General features: G+C 39.9%; 1 pseudogene; it reads right to left on the bottom strand.

Annotated features, from left to right (window-relative positions):
• LOC124896823 overlaps positions 1–5,416 on the bottom strand; it is a 68,626-nt pseudogene extending 63,210 nt beyond the window's left edge.
• Between the last annotated feature and the right edge of the window lie 2,078 nt (positions 5,417–7,494).

Here is a 7,494-nt window from a genome sequence, read left to right as displayed (position 1 = left end):
TCCTGAACAGAAAGTAAAATCCCATTTTTCAAGAGGGTCCTGAACATAAAGTAAAATCCTATTTTTTTAGGAGGATCCTGAACATAAAGTAAAATCCCACGGATGTGCATTTCCAATGGTAGCTGAATCAAGTGAAACGAATTTGCCCCTGTTTCAACAAAGAAAATTTGACAGTTAAAAACTTAGTGGTGGCTTGCAGATCTTGGCTTTTCAGGTATCTGCCCAGCACTCGTTCCTTTCATCTTTGTTTCAAATCGCTAACAATTGCCCTGTCTTGTGGCATCATTGACCGGACCCAGATTGAGGGAAATGAGTTCTGACTCAATCAACGGGTTTCCATTTTACCATGCCCCTAAGGTGCACTTTTTTTCCTAATCTGAATATTTCTACGAATCCAATAGTCTGTCGGTTGATAGACTTCCTTTGCTTCGTGTTGAATTACGATCATATTTCTTCCTGTGCTATTCCTTGGCTTTTCCTCATATAATTGGAAAGACTGGTAGTAAATTTTGAAATTCTTTCTCACTTGTTTTGACACAGACTTGACTTAAAATGAAAAGAAATGATGGTGACTGTTATTTCGATAAATGACCAAAAAAGACAAAAGCATGAATATGTAAATGAAAGAAAAGGGCAATGTCCCATATTCAAAAAGAAAACTTATCTGAATACGACCACCAACTCCAATGAGTATGACATGCATTTTGGATTGAGCTGCCTGATCTTCCACTCCAGACTCTCCATTTGTTGTTGAGTTCGTGCCTTTTGCCGCTGAGCCGCTTCTTCAAATCCATTGGACTCATACATCACATTCAATTGATGACATCTTAAAAGACTTTCGCCAACAAATCTCTTTCTTTTCACTTTTCACTTTTCTCTTAAACTCTCCATCGCCTTACGGTGCCCGGAAGGGTTTTCACCAATAAGACTCTCTCATTTTCATTTTCTCTTAACTCACCATCGCCTTATGATGACCGTGAGGGTTTTCACTAATAAGACTCTCATTTTCATTTTCTCTCAACTCACCATCTCCTTATGATGCCCGTGAGGGTTTTCACCAATAAGACTCTCATTTTTATTTTTTTTCCTGATTTCTTATGCCGAGAGAGACAAGTGGTACTTCACAAAGTATCATCATATCCATTGCATGTTTAGCCTTAACATTATCAAAAATTGATCTGAAGGACTTTCTTTGGTTGTAACTTGGCTTTTGGTTAGGCTTAGAAAAGATGGTAAGGGCTCAAACGATACTTGAAGTGGGGGTGGGACTTACAACTTTTGGAATCGACTCAAACAACACATTAACTCATGCCCCAGCTTCGTTGACTGGGTGAATCTTAAATCTTTATTTGGTTGCACCGAACCCAAAATAGGACAGCCTACGTATCTCACTCTCGAGAGAGGAGAATCAGGTCGCACATAGTTCCATCAGCTTGTTCTTTATTTTGATTTGATTTTGATTGATTTTTTTTTAATTTATTTTCGAACTCTTTTGTTTATTCTTATTTTCTTGACATTCATCTTTGACTCTATTTTGATTCCAAAAGAGGGATATGAAAGAAAAATAAAATGAATCTCAAATGGGTAAACAAAAGATGACACCATGTTTGGATAGAAGAATAAAATGCCCTCATCATATCAATCTTCAAAAATGCAAGTACTAAACATGCAATAAAATCAACGAAGGATCAAATATCGTACATAGTAACTTTTGACCACATCAGCATTGATAGCCATTTCTGCCATTGTGCCTTCAATATCTGTCAAATATAAGGCTCCATTGGGCAACACTTTCTTCACAACAAAGGGACCTTGCCAGTTAGGGAAGAACTTGCCTTTCGCTTCAACCTGGTGAGGAAGGATACGTCTCAATACCAACTGACCAACTTCAAAATTCCTGGGACGGACCTTTTTGTTATACGCTCGAGTCATCCTCCTCTGATACAACTGGCCATGACACACAAACGTTAGCCTTTTTTCCTCAATAAAACTCAAATGTTCCAGTCGGGTTTTTAACCATTCGTCATCATCAATCTCTACTTCTACAATGACTCGAAGAGAGAGAATTTCAACTTCTGCAGGAATGACTGCTTCTATCCAATACACCAATAAATATGGAGTTGCCCCTGTTGAAGTGCGAACAGTGGAGCGATAACCTAGCAATGCAAACGGCAACTTTTCATACCACTGTCTAGACCCTTGTACCATTTTTCGCAGTATCTTTTTTATATTCTTATTGGCGGCTTCTACAGCACCATTGGCCTTTGGACGATATGGAGTAGAATTTTGATGTGCGATCTTAAACTGTTGATACACTTCTTGCATTAAATGACTATTAAGATTGGCAGCATTGTCTGTAATGATCATCTTAGGAATTCCAAATCTACAAATGATATTGGCATGAACAAAATCTACCACAGCTTTCTTTGTCATTGACTTGAAAGTTACTGCTTCTACCCACTTTGTGAAGTAGTCAATGGCTACCAAAATGAATATATGCCTATTTGATGCCTTAGGCTCAATAGGTCCAATCACATCCATTCCCCAAGCCACGAACGGCCATAAAGAGGCCATTGCATGCAACTCAACAGGAGGAGAATGTATCAGATCACCGTGTACCTAAAATTGATAACATTTCCGAACAAATTGAATAGAATCCCTTTCCATAGTAAGCCAGTAATAACCTGCTCGAAGAATCTTCTTTGACAAGATATGACCATTCATATGCGACCTGCATACTCCAGAGTGTATTTCAACCATGATTGCCGAGGCTTATTTTGCATCCACACACCTCAAGAGTCCCAGATCTGGGGTTCTCTTATATAGGATTCCCCCACTTAAGAAAAATCCACAAGCCAAACGCCTAATAGTCCTATTATGATCGTTGGTGGCATATGTTGGGTATTCTCCTGACTGAATGTACCACTTGATATCCAAGAACCAGGGTTCTCCATCGAGCTCTTCTTCAACCACATTACAGTAAGCATGCTGATTATGACTCTGTATATGCACTGGATCAATGTAGGTTTTATCAGGATGTTGGAGCATTGAAGACAGAGTGGCTAAAGCATCAGCAATTTCATTGCGAATCCTTGGAATATGCCTAAATTTTACCAACACAAACCGTTGACATAGCTCCTGCAAGCATTGTCAATACGGGATGAGCTTCAAATCTCGCGTCTCCCAATCGCCTTGAATTTGATGGACGAGCAAATCCAAATCTCCCAACACCAATAATTCTTGGACTCCTATATCAACAGCTAACCTCAAACCAAGAATGCAGGCTTCATACTCTGCCATATTGTTAGTATAGTAGAATCGAAGTTGTGCTGTTACCGGGAAATATTGTCCCAATTCAGAGATAAGAACCGCACCTATTCCGACTCCTTTCACATTGACAGCTCCATCAAAAAATAAAATCCAACCAGGATCAGCATCTATAACGACTTCATCGACACACGACACTTCTTCGTCAGGAAAATATGTCTTTAATAGCTCGTACTCTTCATCGGTGGGATTCTCAGCAAGATGATCTGCCAAAGCCTGGGATTTCATGGCGGTTTAAGTCACATATACAATGTCGAACTCGATAAGCAATATTTGCCACTTTGCCAATTGACCCGTCGGCATAGACTTCTGAAAGATATACTTCAAAGGATCTATGCGGGAGATAAGATAAGTAGTATAGAAAGAGAGATAATGCTTCAACTTCTGTGCTACCCAAGTTAGGGCACAACATGTCCTTTCAAGAAGAGTATACCTGGCCTCATATACGGTGAACTTCTTGCTAAGATAATAACTAGCCAGCTCCTTTTTGCCCGTGACATCATGTTGACCCAAGACACAGCCGAAAGAATTGTCCATGACTGATAAATATAGGATCAAAGGCCAACCAGGCTCTGGGGGTACCATCACGGGCGAATTTGACAAATATCTTTTGATTCGGTCGAACGCTTCCTGACATTCTTCAGTCCATTTTACCGCAACACTCTTTTTCAACAACTTGAATATGGGCTCACAAGTGGTTGTGAGTTGAGCAATAAACCTGCTAATGTAGTTCAGTCTACCAAGCAAACTCATCACCTTCGTTCTACTCTTGGGCTGGGTCAAATCCTAAATGGCTTTGATTTTTGAGGGATCCAATTCAATTCCCCGACGGCTGACTACAAACCACAACAGCTTTCCAGATGGAACTCCAAATACACATTTTTCTGGGTTGAGTTTGAGATTATACCTGCGAAGCCTTTCGAAGAACTTTCTTAAATCTTTAACATGGTCAGCCTGACTTTTTGACTTAATAATCACATCATCCACGTAGACCTCAATCTCCTTATGCATCATATCATGAAACATAGTGGTCATGGCTCTCATGTATATTGCTCCAGCATTCTTCAAACCGAACGACATCACTCGATAACAATAGGTTCCCCATGGTGTGATAAAAGATGTCTTCTCCGCTTCTTTATCATCCATAATGATCTGGTGATATCCGGCATAGCAATCCACGAAAGAGGCAACCTCGTGTTTAGCACAGTTGTCTAGCAAAATGTGGATGTTGGGCAGTGAAAAATCTTCTTTTGGACTTGCACTGTTCAAATCACGGTAATCAACACACACTCAAATTTTACCATCTTTCTTTGGTACGGGAACAACATTTGATAACCACATGGGATAGCGAGCCACTCAAATTACTTTGGCTTCAAGTTGTTTCATGATTTCCTCTTTAATTTTAATACTTATATCTGTTTTAAACTTCCTCAACTTCTGTTTGACAGGAGGGAATGCGAGATCAGTTGGCAATTTGTGAGCCACTAATTCAGTGCTTAAACCCGGCATATCATCATAAGATCATGCAAAAACATCCTTATAATCCATTAATGCTTGAATCATTTCATCTTTTAGCTGTGGCAAAATATGTACACTGATTTTAGTTTCCCTAACATCTTCTTGATTCCCTAGATTTATTGGCTCAGTCTCATTTAAATTAGGATTTGGTTTGTCTTCAAATTGTTCCAACTCTTTGCTTATTTCTTCTAGTGTTTTTTCTTCATCATATTCCCTATCCTGCTTCATTACATCTTGATTAGTTTGGATTTTAAGATCAGGATAAAAATTCCGCATGCACTTTATGTCATTAGAATCAGCATAAAGAGAACTGTGTAAGAAAAGAAAAACAAAATAGATTAGACACAAAACAAAAGGGACATTGCATTTCATTAAATAAAAGATAGAAGGGTTTAAACACAGATGCCAACATAAAATAAACAAACTAAAATCCAACTTACAACCCTGAAATAACTCGGACAAACAGAAAGAAAAACAAAATAAACTACCAAAGCTCCCTCCTAATGGGGAGAGGAGTTACTTCCCAATTATTGAGCCGGACAACTGGACCTAAGAATTGCATGTCTGCCATACTGGTACCTTCCCCTGATTTGACCATATCAACTTTAATACAAAGGTTCTGGAAGTCATCAACCAATTCAACCTCAAATTCCACATGCTTCGTGACACCGCTCTTAACAAATGATTCACTGAGTAGTGGCATTGGGCGAGGGAGTGACCATGTTTCCTTTTTCCTTTCCTTGGCTTTCTTCAGATCTTCAGCTGTACGCTCAAATCCCAGACCAAATATGCCCGCGTTCTCACTCGGACATATGGGATGAACTATACCATGCAGAGATGCTCCCAAACCCTTTCCTGGCTCAAATTTCGTATTTCCAAAGTTCACTCACCATTATGATAGAAGCAGAAGACAATTGCGGTCTCGGTATAGCCTGCCATTAAGGGATACGACTCACTGGCACTGTATCAAAAATTTGATAGACGAACGTCTCCTCTATGTTATTTGCTTTAATAAGAGACAAGGGAGAATCTTCGTAGGCTGACAAATCTCCTTCACCATAAATAACTACTTCTTGTCTGTCATGCTTAAACTTAATCATTTGGTGCAGTGTAGACACGACCGCCTTAGCCCTGTGGATCCACGGCCTTCCCAACAACAGATTGTAAGAGGATTCTACATTCAATACTTTAAACTCTATGGCGAACTCAACAGGCCCTATGGTCAACATTAGTTCTATTTTGCCAATAGAATTTGATTTTGCCCCATCGAAAGCCCTAACACATACCTTGTTGGGCCTGATCCTGTCAGCGCCAATATTCAACTTTTGCAAAGTAGAAATAGGGAAAATATTTACACCTGAACCTCCATCAATCATAACATGAGTGACGTAGAAATCTTCACACTTCACGGTAATGTAAAGGCCTCGATTATGCCCTGTACCTTCAACAGGCAATGCATCATCAGAAAAGCTGATCCGATTGACCTCAAAGATTTTTCCAACCATTTTCTCAAGTTGGTTGATTGTGATCTCCCTTGGAACATATGCTTCATTTAATACCTTCAGTAAGACATCACAATGCTCTTTGGAGTGCAACAGCAAAGATAGAAGGGAAATTTAAGTAGGGGTTTTCTTCAACTGGTCTAATATTGAATACTCTGGCAATTTCATCTTTTTCAAAAATTCTTCAGCTTCTTCTTCAGTGATAGACTTTTTGATAAATGATGGTCCACTCACCGTTGGCTTGAACTTTCTTAAGCTTTCAGGCACGAAGCATCTTCCTGACCTAGTCAAACCTTCTACCTCATCTACATCTTCCACAACTTCTTTCCGGTGATAATTTAGCACAGTCCACCCATAATTCTAGGGAACTCTTTTTGTATCAACTATCGGAGGTTGGGTCACCGGTTTGAGGACAATAGGCGCTACCAGTGCTCCTTTCACCGTCAAGATGGGCTAACTCAGAGCTCCCACCACTGTCAACATAGGTTTATCCTGGCTTAAATCCACATACCTTCTGGTGCCTTGTACTGTGATCAGGGGTTTCTTTGTGCTTTCTTGGGCTTTATCTTCTCTCATTCCGTCCTGGCTCAATGACATTGTTTTCAAAGACTCCGCTACATTCACCAATTTTTCCTCAATGGTCTGTATCTTGACAATAGGCTTATAACTCCTCGAAGACTCTTTCCCTTATATATCAATTCTAACATATTGGCTTCAGCATGGGTTGGCAACGGATTCTGGTTAATATTTGGGCCTTCCGGGGCCTGGACTAGCATCTGATTTGTGTCAATTAAATCTTGGACATCTCTCTTTAAATGCCAGCATTTCTCAATATCATGGCCTGGCATATCAAAACAGTACGCACACCTAAAATAATAATCGAGATTCCTCAGCGGTGGATTTGAAAGCCTTCCTTAAATTGGGCTTAAAACCTTCAACTTTCTCAACCTATCAAACAAGCTAGCATATGACTCCCCAAGAGGTGTGAATTAATTTTTGACCGTCTTCTCCTTCTTATACTCGAGCCTAGGCTGAAAACTGGGTCTGGAGAGGTTTAGGTAATTTGGTGGAGTGAATGGGCGATTTTGTAGAGCTTGCGCGCGCCATTGTAGGTAAGAAGGGGTTTACGCATATGGCTGCGTGCTAT

The sequence above is a fragment of the Capsicum annuum genome, chromosome 3 (genome assembly GCF_002878395.1).
Source record: "Capsicum annuum cultivar UCD-10X-F1 chromosome 3, UCD10Xv1.1, whole genome shotgun sequence".
Lineage (NCBI taxonomy): Eukaryota > Viridiplantae > Streptophyta > Magnoliopsida > Solanales > Solanaceae > Capsicum > Capsicum annuum.
The sequence above is the reverse complement of the archived record's forward strand: the minus strand, read 5'-3'. Positions and strand labels throughout refer to the sequence as shown.